The 16,515-nt window shown below is 46.3% G+C and overlaps 1 protein-coding gene across 1 annotated transcript in view; it reads left to right on the top strand.

Moving 5' to 3' along the window:
* EDIL3 (EGF like repeats and discoidin domains 3) overlaps positions 1-16,515 on the top strand; it is a 366,402-nt gene that overhangs the window by 22,875 nt on the left and 327,012 nt on the right. The gene's annotated exons all lie outside the window — the stretch shown is intronic.

Below are 16,515 nucleotides of genomic sequence, written 5' to 3'. Positions count from 1 at the left end.
TGCTCACTAGAGGGTTAGAAAAAAGTAATAACATGTGGTTTCTAGGCATTTATGTGCAAAGCAAGAGGTTGTTTTCCAGAGTGGAGAGGCATTTAATTAAGAGTAAAATTAGAAAAAGAAAACCTCTATGAGGACATGAAGTCATTACATAAATCAGCCTTATGGAACTTCTCAGTGGAAGATGTTTGCCTAAGTGTTACAGCTGTGCAAAAAGTGATCCTTGCTGATGAAAAATCTTTTTCAGAGGTTTTTGCAGGAGTGCTTTAGTTCTCATTCTTACCTCACCTGCTGCATGAAAAAAACTATCATCATAAACAGCACAGCAGTTCTATTATGTAGAGCTATTAGTTGTGATAATGACAATATGAGCTAATCACATTTTCACCACAGCAGAAAGATCAGTTAACCAAGATGATACTCCTGCCCTGTGATACCCACAAAGGCTAGGTACAGACATTACACTTAAACCAGTTTAAGTGATCAGAAACTGGTTAAACCTGTAACAGAACAGATGTTCAGTGCACATAAACCAGTTTGAAAATGGCTGAAACCAATAAACCTGGTTGAATGTAGACTTAACTGATTTGGGTCAAACCAGTTTATGCAATGTCTGTCCCAGGCCCCTTTCTGGTTTACATTAAACCAGAGTCTCCCAGTGTCCCAGATGCTTTGCAGCCTTGGGTGGGGCTCTCTGCCCCAGAGAGCTGGGATGCCCCCTCCCCTCTGCTCCCTGGCTGGAGCTCTGGCAGAAATGGTAGGCACAGCAGTGTCTGCCTGGCTTCCCCCTGCTCCCCCCCGCCCACTCCCACACACTCCCTAATCAATCAGAGATTCCCCCCTCCCCTTTTCCACAGCATGAACCTAGCCAGTATGTGGTATGCTAGCTAATGCTGAGAGGTGTCTGTGTAAGGCAGATAGGACAAAGGAAGACAGGTCAGTGTCTGCTTAGGGCTTTTTGGAGCTAATCGACAGGTCAGCTGGTAATGTCCCTCCCTTTTATCCTTGGAAAAAGTTGTTTAAGAAGAGCTTGAACTAACGAGAGAGGCTTTGTTTTCTTGATGTGGTGCTAAATGCTCTATTAACTCCCTGCTGGGCTGGTCAGGAGCAGCGAAGGGGGGGGGGCTCCCTAATCAGTGTCCTGCTAGGGCCTGGACACATCCCCCTCAGCTCAGCACTATGGAAGGGAAGGGTGGTCTGCTCTAGCACTACTGCAGGCATGTGCCTGCATGTCTTCAGTCTAGAGGGGATGTCTGTGCAGTTACAAACCGGTTCAGCCTAGCCAGGTTAGACTAACCTGAAAAGATTGATTCAATTCAGGCTCAGGCTTCTGGAATGTCTGTCCCTAGCCAAACAGACTGTTGTACCAAAGTGGAGCCCCAGTGAAATCTTTGAGGTTCTGTACTGGCTTCATATAGTCAGCAGTGAGATCAGGACTTAAAATTAGGAGTATGTTTATGGATGACGCTTTATTGCTCTGAAATAGAAAACCACAAATGAAACTCCACGCAGTGGAATGTTGTCATGTGAACAAAGGAAGTTGTGTTCATTAATGAGTATTGTGGTGCTATCTTGAACTGGGTAGAATTCAGCAGCACTCTTGTGACTGTGTGCAAATATATATGACATTAAAATTAATCATTTACTTTTGCCTACTTTGTTTAAGTTTTTATATTGTTATTGCATTGTTTTGTTTTTTGCTTTTGCTCCAGCTAAAACAACTATCTGCAGGAAGGAACTGATAGAAGACAAGGAGATAGACATGAAATCCTTTAAATAAATTATGCGTATGTACTTTTCCTGTAGGGGAGGTGTATTTGATTAGGTGTTACTTCTTGTTGTTTGATTTTCTTAAGTCAATTGACATTTTTATTATCTGTTATAGTTTACCATAGATATTCTAATGAGGCAGAAATTTGGCCCCAGTAAAATTAGTTTTGTGGGTAGGGAAATTGCATTGTCAGTGTCATTTGATTTACACAAAATATGGCTAAATGGACTATAATTTAAAAAGAGAGGTGTACAGGCTACAAAATGAAAACATTCAATTTTGGCTCCTGTTTTTGCTGGCATGAGAGAAGAAACATCTGCATCAGTCATTAACTCATTGCTACACACATTGGCTTAGGTCAACAACAAGAAAGTAAGCAACGGATTAGCTCTGGCCTTACTAGCAGTGTCATTGGGATTGATTTGAGTTATATGGAAACAATTCTGCCTGATGAAAGCAGCATAAAAACTTCATTAAATATACTAATCTGAATCCATGTTATACACTCTCTCAAAACACTAATGCATTCATCATACACCCTTGGGGTCAAGGAAAGAGAAAAAAAATATAGACCTAAAATGAATCAATAATCCAAAATTAAATTATTTATTAGTTTTAAACTATTAAAATCAAATGCATACAATTCTAGATTTAGTGCCTGAAGACCCAAAGGTCAAGAAATTAAAGGATTTCTCGAATAATGAGAGAGTGACATATGCTTTTAAAAATTCAAGATGGTATGAATCTTTCTGTTACTCTAGAATTGTGAAGCTTGCAACATTCCTTCAGTACATACTTTACACAAGTACAAACTGTGCCATAATATTTGCTATACCAAGATCCACCCAGCCTGTTGAAGTCAGTGAAAGTTTGTCATTCAGTTGAATAGCATTGTATTTAGAGTAGAATTAGGCCCATAATCAGAAAAAGGAATTTGAAGTGCTCAACCTCAAATGTAACTGGTTAATCAGGATGAAATGAGATGACATCTTTTTCCCCTTCTAATTCAATTTGCCCCTTTGAACTAATTTAAGACTATAACAAATGGGATTTGATTTGTGCTTCTTATGAGCTCTGTTCATTCAAATAATAGTCCATAGTAGCTCCACTGTTCCTTTTGATTTGGCAGCTCTAAATCGCAGCCCTGTTTGCTTCCTATATCCCCCTCTTTCATTTTGTGCAAAGTCCTTGTCTGCTTCAAAGTTGATTGCCCTGTTAGGAGTGAAGCCAAAGAATGTCTTCAGTATGTACAAGATGACAGTTAATTGCGGGGGGGGGGTTGTGATGGAGGGACTCGGCTTGACTTAATAGAGCCAAATATAATAACTGCATGGAACATGAAGGGAGGAACACCGAAACCAGGAGGCAAAAATTTGGAGGGAGGCACAAGAAAGTCATTCTCTATGCATATGGCTAGAATAGTAGCTGAAGTTTTAGCAGCTGTGATTTGTTTTTCTTTAAAAGGTAAAAAGGAACTGCTTTCATATTACAAGTATTAAGTCTTCTCATGCTATTACCCAGGACACAGAACATGAAGTATAGTGGCATTGGTCCATCTAGTACCTCCCTCCATTCACTCTACAAAAAGGGAAAGTTGGATTTCCAGAACAAAAACCTAACACAAGCATGGAAAGTGTGGAACAAGAACTGAATCTGCATACAGAAATGACCACAGAAGAGAAAAACAGGACAACAAGGGTAAACTTTCTTCACCATCTCATTTGAGAGGAAAATGGATAAGAAATGTGATACTGTTATCCGGAATAGATTTTCTAACACTGAAAAACCAATAATGGTGTTTTGATAAATACTGTTAATCCAGAAAAAGATGATACTGTAGAAATAATCAAGTTAAAAAATGAAACCAAGTAATGGAATATGGAATAAAGCATTGAATAACAGAACTGACATCCCTGATGTTTACATATACTTGTAGAAACATAAAAGACTCTGAGTATAGGCAGGATCATTTATAGGACATAGAATTCCATGCTTTTTGGGTCAGGAAAATATATTGATCACTGGACCTGAACAAGGGAAGAAAACTTGAGAGAACTCTAGATAAAGTTCTCCTAATAGCAAGCAAGGAGTAAGAGATCAGGAAAATTTATAAAAATGCTAAGCTAGTACAGTGTCAAACTAAAGGACCCTGGAGCCAAGGAGACAGCAAATGTAGGTTGGGGGTCTACTACAGACCTCCTCATCAGGATCAAGAGCTAGACAATGTATTCTCTGGGCAGCTTGCAGACGCCACACAGGTGAGGGAGGCGGTGGTCAGACCATTGCTTGGTCAAGTTCACTATCCAGCGAAGGGTGGGTAAAGTAACTAGTGGGGCTAAGGTGTTGGACTTCAGAAGGGCCAACTTTAGCAAGCTTAGAAGGCTAGTTAGTGAGGGGATGCAACTCAAGAACATAGAGCAAACGGGGGTCCAGGAGAGTTGGAGGTATCTCAAGGGAGTGATCCTTGGGGCTCAAAAGGAGTCTATCCCATTACGTAGGAAGGGAGGTAAGGGTCAAAAAAGCCCCCTTGGCTGAACAGGGAACTCCAGGAGAGTCTGGGGGCAAAGAAAGAGATGTATAGGCAATAAAAGTAGGGAGTAGCCACCAAGAAGGAATATATCTCCCTGGCGCGCTATTGCAGGGAATCAGTTAGACAGGCCAAGGCGGGGCTTGAGCTCAGGCTGGCTTCAACAATCAAGGACAATAAAAAGTCCTTCAGGTATATAGCGGGCAAAAGGAAAGCTCAGAGCAACATAGGGCCCCTGCTAAAGAAATCAGGATAGTTGGTGGTTGACATGGGGGAGGGGGGGAAAGCAGAGCTCTTCAATGAGTTCTTCGCTTCAGTATTTCCGCTTGTGGTGCCCCAGCCAGGTCCCTGAGGACTGGAGAAGGGCCAATGTGGTGCCCATTTTCAAGAAAGGGAGAAGGGACGAGCCGGGTAACTTTAGACCAGTCAGTCTTACCTCTATTCGTGGGAAAATGCTAGAGAAAATAATCAAAGAACACATTTGTGCAGGCCCAGCAGGGGAAACGATGCTGAGGGGAAACCAGCATGGGTTTGTCACAGGTATATCCTACCTGACAAACCTTGTAGCCTTCTATGACGAGGTCACACACTGCCTGGATGCAGGAGCTGAGGCTGATGTCATCTTCCTGGACTTTAGGAAGGCCTTCGACACAGTTTCGCACCCTATCCTCATTCGGAAGCTAGCAGACTGTGGAGTGGACACCTACACAGTCAGGTGGGTGGCTAACTGGCTTAGGGACCACACCCAGAGGGTGGTGGTGGATGGTTTCTTCTTGGCCTGGAGGGAGGTGGGCAGTGGGGTCCCGCAGGGTTCGGTCCTCGGACCGATATTATTTAATATCTTCATCAGCGATTTGGATGAGTGTGTGGAGAGCACCCTCTCCAAGTTCACTGATGATACCAAGTTATGGGGCAAAGTTAGTACACCAGAGGGCAGGGAGCAGATTCAGGCTGATCTTGACAGGTTGGATCAATGGACAGAGAGAAATGTAATGTAAAGTAATCCACCTGGGAAGGAGGAACCCCCAGCACACCTATAGGTTGGGGAGTGCCCTTCTCAGCAGCTCGGAGGCAGAGAGGAATCTTGGAGTCATAATTGACTCCAAGATGAACATGAGCCGGCAGTGTAACGAGGCTATCAACAAGGCCAATCGCACCTTGTTGTGCATTAGCAGGTGCATGACTAATAGATCAAAGGAGGTGATGCTCCCACTCTATGCGGCACTGGTCAGGCTACAGTTGGAGTTCTGTGTCCAGTTTTGGGTGCCACACTTCAAGAGGGATGCGGGGAATCTCAAGAGGGTCCAGAGGAGGGCCACTCGCATGATTAGTGGCCTTTGTGATAGACCCTACGGGGGGAGGTTGAGAGAGCTGAATCTCTTCAGCCTTCTCAAGAGATGGCTGAGGGGAGATCTTGTGGCCACCTATTAATTTATTAGGGGAGGTCAACGGGGAATAGGGGAAGCGCTGTTTACTAAGGCGCCTCAGGGAGTGACTAGGAATAACAGATGTAAACTAGTTGAGAGTGGATTTAAGTTAACTATTAGGAAGAAATTTTTCACCGTAAAGGTGGCCAGGATCTGGAATGGGCTTCCAAGAGAGGTTGTGCTATCACCTGGCTTGGAGGTCTTCAAGAGGACGCTAGATAGTCACCTGGCTGGAGTCATCTGACCTCGCTCCTCTTTCCTGCCAGGGGCAGGGGGTCAAACACGATGGGAGTGTTGTTTGTCTGGGATGGGAGGGTGGGGGAGCTAAAAGTATCCATGTCCTGGGGTGGGGGATGAGGGAGAGACACCCCATCCCCCCAAGACTCCCCACAAGGCCCTCTGATCCCTCCAAACCCTCCCAGACCTCCCCCATGGGCCCCACCTGTCCCCTCAATACCTCTTCTTGCACACTCTACCTGTCCCCCAAAATCTTCCCATGAACCCCCTGAGCTTGCTTGCTCCCCTGATCCCCCCAGCACCCTAACTCCCCCTTCTTGACTTACCTTAGATCACATGGCCATTTTTACCTCAGTCTAACCTCCTACCAACCTCCCCAAATGTCTGTACATAGCCTTGGTTGCAAAAAAGGAGAATGCCTAGTCTGAGCAGTAATGTAGGGCATGTAGAAAATGGAACCATTCTATGTTCAATAAGGACAAGTGCAATGTTCTGCACTTAGGATGGAAGAATCCTATGCATGGGTATAGGCTTGGGACCAACTGGCTAAGCAGCAGCTCTGCAGAAAAGGACCTGGGGGTTACAGTGGACAATAAGCTGAATATGAGCCAGTAGTGTGCCCTTGTTGTGAAGAAGGCTAACGGCAAATTGGGCTGCATCAGTAGGATTGCTGCCACAAGATTGAGGGAAGTGATTATTCCTCTCTATTCAGCATTGATGAGGCCACATTTGGAAATGCTATGTCTAGTTCTGGGACCCCCACTACAGAATGGATGTGAACAAATTGAAGAATTCAGTGGAAGGCAATGAAAATGGTGATGGGGCTGAGGCACATGACTTATGATGGGATGCTGAGGGAATTGGGCTTATTTAGTTTGTAGCAGAGAAGACTGAGCTGGGATTTAATAGCAGCCTTCAAGTACCTGAAGAGTTGTTCCAAAGAGGATAGAGCTAGGCTGTTCTCAGTGGTGGCAAATGACAGAACAAGGAGCAATGGTCTCAAGTTGCAGCATGGGAAATTTAGGTTAGATATTAGGAAAAACGTTTTCACTAAGAGGTTAGTAAAACACTGGGTTACGCAGGGATGTTGTGGAATCTCCATCCTTGAAGGTTTTTAAGACCTGGATAGACAAAGCCTTGGCTAGGATGATATCAATGGGGATTGTTCTGATATGAGCAGGGGTTTGGACTAGATGACTTCCTGAGTTCCCTTCAGACACTAATTTTCTTTATTCTGTGCTCTGATACACAGGTATGCTGGGAGGAACTTAGGGGGAACAGCAGTACATGCGTCCAGTAGTATAACATCTCTTTGAGTGAGTGAATGGGACACGTGCCCTGAGTGACACCACTTAAGAGGAGAGGCATCTTTTGTGGCTGCTGCCTACCTTTTAGCTGCAGGAAGCAGATGACAATCAATGTGTCTCATAGAATACACATTGTTCTGGAAAATGTAGTTTTGTAGTACGGCAATGGAGTTTGCTACTCATAGGGGGAGATTTGAGCCTGTTTTTGCTCCCAAATTCAGTATTTTTTTCCCCCTCTGAACATGCAATTCAAGAAGAAAAAATGAAGTGAAAGTTTTCCCTTGACAGCAGAAAATTCCACTGCCACTCTATAGAACTACAATTTCTAGAATACCTATGACTGTCTGGCTGTGCTTGCTACTGTTCTTAAACCTGCAATCCAAAAGATAGGGGCAGAGGGAAAAGGGGAGAGGAAAGAGGGAGAGCTGCCTTGAGTGCATTTTTTCCATGCAGGATCTTTGCATGAGGCAAATAAAGACACATTAATTTCTGAAGAAGAGGATAATATCCATAGTATGATTTTAATAGATCCAACCATTTTCCTGTGCATGCATTATGGAAGGTTGCTGCCAGTCATTTAACTCCCACTATTTGCAACTATGCTGCTGGATCAACAAGCAAATTAATACCAGCTTGACTATAGAACTATCTACAATGTTTCATACGATTTAAAGGCCAGAAAAGGTTATTAGATTAACATTTTTACTTTGTATATTTTGCAGATCACTAAATTTTACCAAGCCCCAACACTTTATTTATATGAGATTATCAAATGCTTCAGGAAACTAAAGTGTGCCCCAGACAGATAAAAGGAGAAGCCACCAGTAGCCCCACAATGGCAGGGAATTGATTAAATGAGAGTAGCCTAAATGATTAAAGCAAGCAACCCATTCTCCATTTGCAGAGGAAGCTGAAGATCCCTAAAGTTGCTGCAAAACTTACTTAGGGAAGAGGAAACTCTTCCAGACCCCAAATCTGGCCTTTGATATGGTACAGTCTATAATTACACTGCCATTTAGAATTTACATTATTGTTTGGAGGTTTCACTTCTCTGATTTAAATTTCTAACTATTTGATATTGTTACATCTTTCCCAGCATGTTTGAAAATCCCATAGCTATCAGATTTTCTTTTTCCCTTTTTATATATATAGTGATTACATCAGTTCTTCTCAACCATCTCTTCCATAAGATGAATAAATTAAGGTTTGTTTTTTAGCCCCTGGATCCTTTTTGATCCCCTTGAATTTTCTCTAGATTTTCCTTATCTTTCTTGAAGGGTAGACATTAGACCTAGACACAGTTTCCCAGTAGTTGTCTTAAACAGATCTTGCATGCATAAGAAAAATTACTTTTACTGGTGCTTTCTTTCCCTTTTTTTCACAATCAAGAATTGCATTATGCCAGCAACAATGATGCACAATAATATTAAAATGGAGAAATGTTACCAAACATCGAAGATATTCAAATAAATAATGCTGAGATCACTTGGAAAATGCAGGTTGTTTAGCGATCCATGCAACAAGTAGGACTGTTGCTTCAAGTTAGCATGTGAGTTAGCAGTCACTGTTGGCCAAAACTGTTAGCCATAAATTGGATTGCAGTCCACAACAATTTTCTCAACAGAAGAGAGGATGGAGAACAGCCACTTGGCCCCTTCTCAGGATTCTTACAGAATATAAGGACATTTAAAAAACATGGATATTCAGAGATCAAACTGAGGCCACAAATATGTATATCTTTGGGTGCGTCTACACAAGACGCTTTACTGCAAAGTAGTGTAGTTTACCTGGCAGTGAGCATGTGCATCTACACGTGCACATTTTTACTGGGCACAGCTACACAAGATGCTACAGTGCTGTAGCAATGCACTATGACTGTGTAGCATCTGGTGGCAAAAACCATGATGCTACCACTACGTCATTGTAGCAATGTGCTCCCTCATTATAGCGTGTTGCTACGGTGATGTAGTAGCCAAAAATAACCAGGCATGGCCAGCACGATGCAATACAGGCTGTTAACTGCACCATCTTTTAGTACTTCCAAAAGGAAGTAATAAATGAAGGCACAGTAAAAATGGCACCATAAGGCTACGTGTAGCCATGCCCACTGCACAGTAAACCTCACTAATAATGAGTAAATTTGCTACCTGCAAATCTGCTCCTGGTCAGCCAGCCACCAGGGGGCAGGAGATTGCTCCCTGCCCCCAGAAGCTACCTGCTGCTAGGCCAAGCTCCACCACCAGGGCCCAGACGAGGACTATGTCCCCCTGCCTGGCAGCAGAGAGCTCCAAGTCCCCCCTCCGAGATTACGATCAGAGAGCAGGGGGACGGGAGATCCCTATCTCCCAGGGCCAGTTCCATGGTCGCAAAACCAATGCTGGGAGATCCTTATCTCCCAGTGCCAGCTCCGCAGTAACGGTGATCCTTATCTACCAGCACCAGGCCTGTGACCGTGGAGCCGGCACTGCTGGCGAGGGCTGGGGAGCGGTTCCACACCCAGCTCCATGATTGTGGAGCTGAGCAGGGAACAAGCTCTCCAGCCCCTGCCCTGTGGGCTGGAAACTGTCCCAGCCTCCCCACTCCAATTAGGTGATCCATGTGCAGGGCTTGGAAAGAGCTGCAGGGGTAGGGCAAGGGGCAGGAACCTGCCCCTCTCCTGCAGCTCTTTCCAAGTCACCTGCCCTAATCATGGAGCCAGGTCTGGGGGCTCCCTCTTACTGGGGCAGGGGGACATTGTCCCCGCCCCAGCAGCAGACAGCCCCCCGAGGGCAGGAAGCAATGTTCCAGCCCTGGCTAGCAGACAGCTGTCTCCTGGCCTGGTGCTTCCTGCTAGTCTCTGGGTGGTGGCCTGGGCTCATTGAAGGGTCCCAGGAAGCGAGATCAGTTTGAGTCCATGAGTCTACTGAAATGTAAACTCCCATTAACTCTGGTTAAACGATTCAGAAAGGAATTTGCGGTTCTGAAAAGTATTGCTACACCCAAGGGTGGATCCTGCAGCAGAAGTGGGAGTATGGATGCACCCCCTTTCATTCAACCATGCTACAACCAAGTAAGAATCTGCCACTCTGTTTCCCCTTCGGGCTCAACAGTACTTCCCCTGCTCACCACTGCCACTGTCTCTGGCTGCCCTGGTCTGGGGAGGAGCTCCAGAACTGTTCCTGTTTACTCCATCTGGGCTCCCTGTGAAGGCAGGGTAAGTTGGGGACAGATGTAAGTGGGTTCCGCCTCCCTGTCTGGTCCCCCCAGTGTTCCCTGCCAGCCTGGGAGCAGGCACAGGAGAAGCGAACCTGCTGGCTGCCACCATGGGTGCTGCTATCTCTAGTCAAGCCTGACTCTACTTGCAGTCCAGTTGGAGTGCGGCAAGAGCTCTGGGGCACCCCCACTCATCCCCAGGTCATCTGGGGATAGTAGCAGCAGCAGGCAGGGGAGGGAGAGAATGAAAGGGATTGTGACAGGACAGGCTGCTGAACATGGAGGGGAACAGAGGAAAAGAGGGAAGATTCCTACTTGCTTGAGGGACATAAAAAAGGGTCCCTGCTGCTGCTCAGGGGGCATGGTCTATCCCTGGGGGTGGGGAAGGGGGAAATGGGAGTTGGTCACTACACTCATACCCCCTTTTCTAAAATCCCAGATCTGCTTATGATTACACCCATTAAATCTGGCATAAAGCAAATAAGCACCCTAATAGTGGTTAAGAGAGGGCAATACAGAATGATGTTATAAAGCGCTGGCAAAACCCCAAATGGGCATTAGGAAGAGAATATTAGGTTGACTACAGACAAAATGAAACTAAGAATAATTTAGTTCTCCTTTTCTAGACTGCTTTTGACCTTTAAGGGGCTCAGGCCAGAACCTGAGAACCATTAAAAGAATTTATAAACTAAAGGGACCCCAGTGATTTTACAGAATTACTTTCTAGATTTTACATGCAACTATTGGAAGAATTTGAAACCTTGAGAAAGTTAGCACAGATTAATGCAGAGTAAAGGACAGTAAGAAACCCAACCACTGGCATTTGAAACAGCGTAGAATACCATAAGTGAGGCAACAAAATTAAAGTACTAGAACTGCCTTGTGATGCTTCAGACTGAGGCTTATGAGCAGCAGTGCTGGAAAAGCAGCAGTACTAAGCATTTGCTAGTAGCCTTGACAGACACAAATAGAGAAGATACTGAGATACTGCCTTTCCTGCTGTGCTTTCTGAAACGGTCTGATTCTACCACTTCTCTTTTTGGCACAAGGGCTAGGGGCAGAAGTTACACGTAAACCAGCTTAAGTGGCCAGGAACCAGTCTAAAGCTGCAACCGAACATAAATTCAGTGCACATAAGCCAGTTTCAAAATGGCCAAAACTGGTTTAAGATAAACCTGGTTGAATATAGTATCAGACTTAACTGATTTGGGTCAAACCGGTTTATGAAACTTCTTAAAACAGACCCTTTCCTGGTTTAAATTAAATCAGAGTTCCCTAGCATCCTGACACGCTTTTCAGCCCTGGGCTGTACTCTCTGGTCCAGTGGAGCAAGGCTGGTCCCACTCCCAACTGCCAGAAGGGATTTTTCTGTCCCCAACAGCCAGGAGTGGGGCAGATTCCCTTGCTTCTCCCCCTCCTCTGCTGCAGAATCGACCCAGCTCCCAGCTGGGGTGGGGGAGTAAATCCCCCACTGCCAGCTTCCCTCCTCCACCGGGCATGGGGTGGGCATTTCCCCCCACCCACTCACTTCTCAGCTGCCCCACAGGACCTGGCAGGCTGCCAGCTGTACTCACTGTGGAGCCCTGCGCTGCAGGACAGTCTGGGGCAGGGGAGCTGCAGCCTGGGATGCAAGCTCCCTCCCTCCTCCAGTGTCAGCTGTGCTGCAGTCCTGCCACAGCATGGCAGGAAGATCAGGCTGGGAGGCAGGGTGTGCCAGGCTGTGGCAGGCAGGGCTAATAGGCAGTGGGGGCTGGCTCTGGCCATGCAGGGGGAAGGACACCTGCCTGACACCTGCCTGGAGCTCAGGGTGCGGCCAGCTCCCCTGCAGAGGCAGAGACAAAGCATCAGGCTACAGCTCTGCCCAGGAGGTACCGGGCAGCCCTGATGCTCTGACCCCCCCACCCCAGCCGGCTTCAGTGAAGTGGCAGCACCAGGAGCTGTGCTTGCTCCTCTGCTCCTAAGGTGCAGCAGGGGTCAGCAATGGGGGTGGAAGAAGGAAGGGGAGGAGGCTGCTGTTTTTCCTCCCCATTCCCTTCTCAGCCAGCCTGCCAGCCAGAGAGAATATGTCATGGGGTGATCTGCCCAGCTCCTGGCTGCAGGGAAGCCTGCAATCCCCTCCTAAACTGGGAGCCAGGCTCCCATCAGTACAAAAAGCAGGCAGGGCCCAGCCATGCCCCCTTCCTGGCTGGCAGGCCACCTGAAGAGAAAGTGGGGGAGAAAAGCACCCTCTTCCCTCCCCTGCAACCTGGCTTTGGACCCCAGCCAGGAGTGGGAAGACCACAGTGGGGGCCATTTTCCCCCTGACTCTCTCCTCAGCCAACCTGCTAGCTGAGCAGGGGGCATGGCTGGGTGATTAGCCTGGCTCCTTCCTGCGGTAGGGGCTTTACTCCCCTGCCTGAGCATGGAGCCAGGCCAATCACCTGGCCATGCCCCCTGCTCAGCCAGTGGGATGGCTGAGGAGGGAGTGGGGGGGGGAAATGCCCCCCCCCTGTGGACTTCCCACCCCCTGTACTGGACACGGCCTGGCTGGGGTCCATGGCTGGGAGCTGGGTGGAGGTTGGTCATCTGTCCCCCCTGCTGCCTGCTTACTGCAGCACCAGGGATTTGGGGTGGGCTGCTGAGGGCCTTGGGTGTGGGTGGCAGTGGAGGGAGGCAATAGACCGCTGCAGCCCAGTCCAGCCTGGCTCCACGGCCCAGGGGTGTAGGCAGCAACTGGGCCACAGCAGTCCATCTGGAGCTCCTGCCAATGAGTGAGCAGGGGTAGGAGGACTGGGGACCCCTGACAGGGGCTGCTTCTCCCCTCTCCCTCCAGGCACAATCAGGCTGGGGTCTCTGCAGGCTAGGGTGAGGGTTTGAACCCCTCCCCAATCACACTCAGGCCTGTGCAGGCCTGTCCACACCCCTTCCCTCATCTTAGTTTCCCTCCAGCTGAGGGCTTGCTCTAGCACCCCCCAGCCTCTGATCTGAGCCACTGTAGGCATGTGCCTGCATTTCTATAGTCAAAAGTGGATATCTGTCCATTTGCAAGTTGGTTCAATCTATACAAGTTGGACTAACCTGCAAAGATTGAATCAATTCAGGCTCCAGCTTCTTGAATGTCTCTTCCTATCCATGGTGGTCATGAAGTCTGATCACTAGCCTCATGTAGGATCACTGAGTGTGCTGAGATGACTGCAATGCATATTTGGGCTGCAGAATTATGATGTCAGGATTAGAGGCTGCCCAGGAAACTGCTGCTGATGATGACAGGTCCATTGATCAAGACATACCTTTGAGAATATAATGCAAATGTCTCTATGGAGTCGATCACCATGCTATCTACCTTTGTATCTCTTATGGATGGCTCTCAGCAAACCAGCAAACCAATTACTACATTGAAGTTCTACAGGTAGTAGATGGACCAGCTTGCATGGAGCAAGGTTAGAAGGTTATTTGCAAGTGAGGGAAGAGCTGTGCATACAAAGGAGGATTTCACTCAAAGCAGATAAGAAATGATCTTGGGTGGTTTAAGAGCTGATGTTAGAATAGGCAGCAGGTCTACAAGCAGAATAGGCTTGTAGACCTTACAAGCCTGTGCATCATATCTGGATATGGGTGCATGTCTGGGAAAGCCACGCAGTGTATTTTATGGCAGGTATGAGTAACCAATAGAAAAAATACTGCAATTGTGCAAAGTGTGCAAAGAGTGATCAGCAGGATCCTAATCTGATCCTGGAAAAAATCCCTGCTCACACATGCCAAATCCAGAACTGAGGCAGAGAAGCCTTTAAGGGCTGTTCCCTGAGGTTTGTCTTGAGACCTTTGTCTCCAAGTGCTTGAAAACAATACTCCTAGGCAAAGGTAGAACAAGACAAGAAGGTATCACTGCCAGGAAGCAAGACAACTGAGATATATGGGCAATGCAGATAACAGCAGAATACCAGTCAGCAAAATAGAGGTGGGGAAAAGATGATATGATATCTTATAATAACAAAAAGAAAATAAAAACAAGTACAAAAAATAAGAAATAGTGAACTAATTTAACACTTAGCAAGTTTTCAGATTTATGAGACTTAGTAAGATGAAATTGTCCAGTGGTGAAGTCTGTGTCCGTAGGGTGGTCTCTGTACTAATATTTTCTGGGTTCAGCAAGTAAGTACATGATTGCATGTAAATACCACAATATAAAATGAAAAATATGAAACTTAGTAAAAGATAGATAGGTTGCAGTAGGAAAGTGTTTGAAGGAAGCACCATGGAAATCTGTCTGTAGTGCATAGTAGAATGATAGTTGCATTTGTAGCTTCTCTTTAGATGGTTGTTGTAAAACTTAATTGAATCACCATTAAAAGCATGGCACTCCCGTTATTACCCAGCATGAAGTACATGAAACACGGGGCAATTAATGCAGCTCTAAGAAAAGATACTTTGAAGTGCACAGTCATAAAATTAAATGATGACTATGGTCAAAGACCTTCCAAGACATAAGGGTTAGAACATAAGGGGTATTGATAGAAAATATTACTTTTTTAAAACTTATTTTTAATGGTAACACTTTTTGGAGGTATTTTTTCTTTGGCCACCAAATTCTGTTGCCACAGGAGACATACCACAGGAGACATTGATCATATGCAAATCCAAAAGCAAATCGCTGATCACTTAATGAATCACCTGTTCCTCAAGACGAAGAGAGAAAGCTTGTTATCTTGAGCAGTCTTCTTCCTGAGGATTACTACAGCCTGAGATGATATAAAAAAGGAGAAGACCATTCTTCCTCAGCCTGGCTGCCCTTTCTTCACACTTAATAGTTTGCTGCACACCTAATACTAGTGACATTCCCTGAGGCTTGTGAGGCCTTCTAGAGAGTGGAGAGGTAAAAACTATCACACAACAGAATGTTTTGGAAATCAGGCCAGAGTTTCATTAAGTCTCCTTTGACTTACCTTCTTCATTTGTCATGGCTAAATGGCAATGCAATTTGCATGAATACTTACAGCTAGGAAATTCGGACCCCTCAAAATCTGCTGTAGCCTCCCCAAACCCATCTCCCAGCACCACCTCCACCTGCCCTGAGTGCAGTCCGGCCCAGCCCCTGCCTCAAAGAATCCAGTGCTGGCCTCAGCCAGCCTGTGCCCAACATGCAGATCTGGGGGCACTCACCTCACCTCATGCCTCCCAGGGGTGCATGTAGTGGCAGGAACTTCCCCCCACCCCCATGCCCACCCCACCCAAGCAGTCCCTGCTTGAACCCCAGCCCCATTCCCTCCCCTACCACTGGGGCCTCAATCTGCCGCCCTCACCCCCTGCAACAGCAGCCTGTTCTCGCCCCACATGCAGATCCAGGGGGACATGCCCCCCATGCCCTCCCAGGGTGCACACAGGAGCAGGAGCCACTTTGTCCCACCCCTTGATGAGCCATGGCTCTGTCCTGTGTCCTGCCCCGGCTGTGCAGTGCCTGCCCCTCCCTGCTTAATAACATGAAAAAAATATAAAGAGGTACATGAGCTGAAACTTTGAGACAGAAGGGGTATGTTTGTTAAAAAAGGTTGAAAGCCCCAGGTCTAATAAACTTCTCTAACGGGAGTACTTTCTGCTCATTTTAAATACCAGAACATCTTATTTTGGAGAGAGAAAAATAATTTAATTTGCCAAAAAGGCTCAAGATAGATATCTCTATCCCTGTCTGTCTGTCTGTCTCTCCTGGTGTTGGCAATTATTCAGATGAACTGATAGAAGTTCAGCAGTTTAATTTAAGCAGTTGGAAACCTTATCAGTAGAACTCTGCTCATACATTCATTGGGGTGGTTTCATGCTTTGCAGGCAGCCTATGTTTCTGATGGCACCAAAAAAGGGGCACAATGAGAATGCATCCCAGCAAGGTTTGAAAGCTCCTCATTCTGCCTAGAGACAGAAGAAAGCATCCAAGGGAACAGGTCAGGGCTTATTGGCTGGCCCATGTCTCCATTCCCCACAACATCCCCTTGTTTTTTCCCCTCCCAGCTGTTCAGGCATTCAGAACAGTCTGGTATTGTTTCAAGCTTGTCAGGTTCCCCTCTTGCAGCTGGATGGATCTTTACT

Source organism: Alligator sinensis, unplaced genomic scaffold (assembly GCF_000455745.1).
Source record: "Alligator sinensis unplaced genomic scaffold, ASM45574v1 scaffold122_2, whole genome shotgun sequence".
NCBI classification, from domain to species: domain Eukaryota; kingdom Metazoa; phylum Chordata; order Crocodylia; family Alligatoridae; genus Alligator; species Alligator sinensis.
This window is presented reverse-complemented; position numbering and strand designations above follow the sequence as displayed.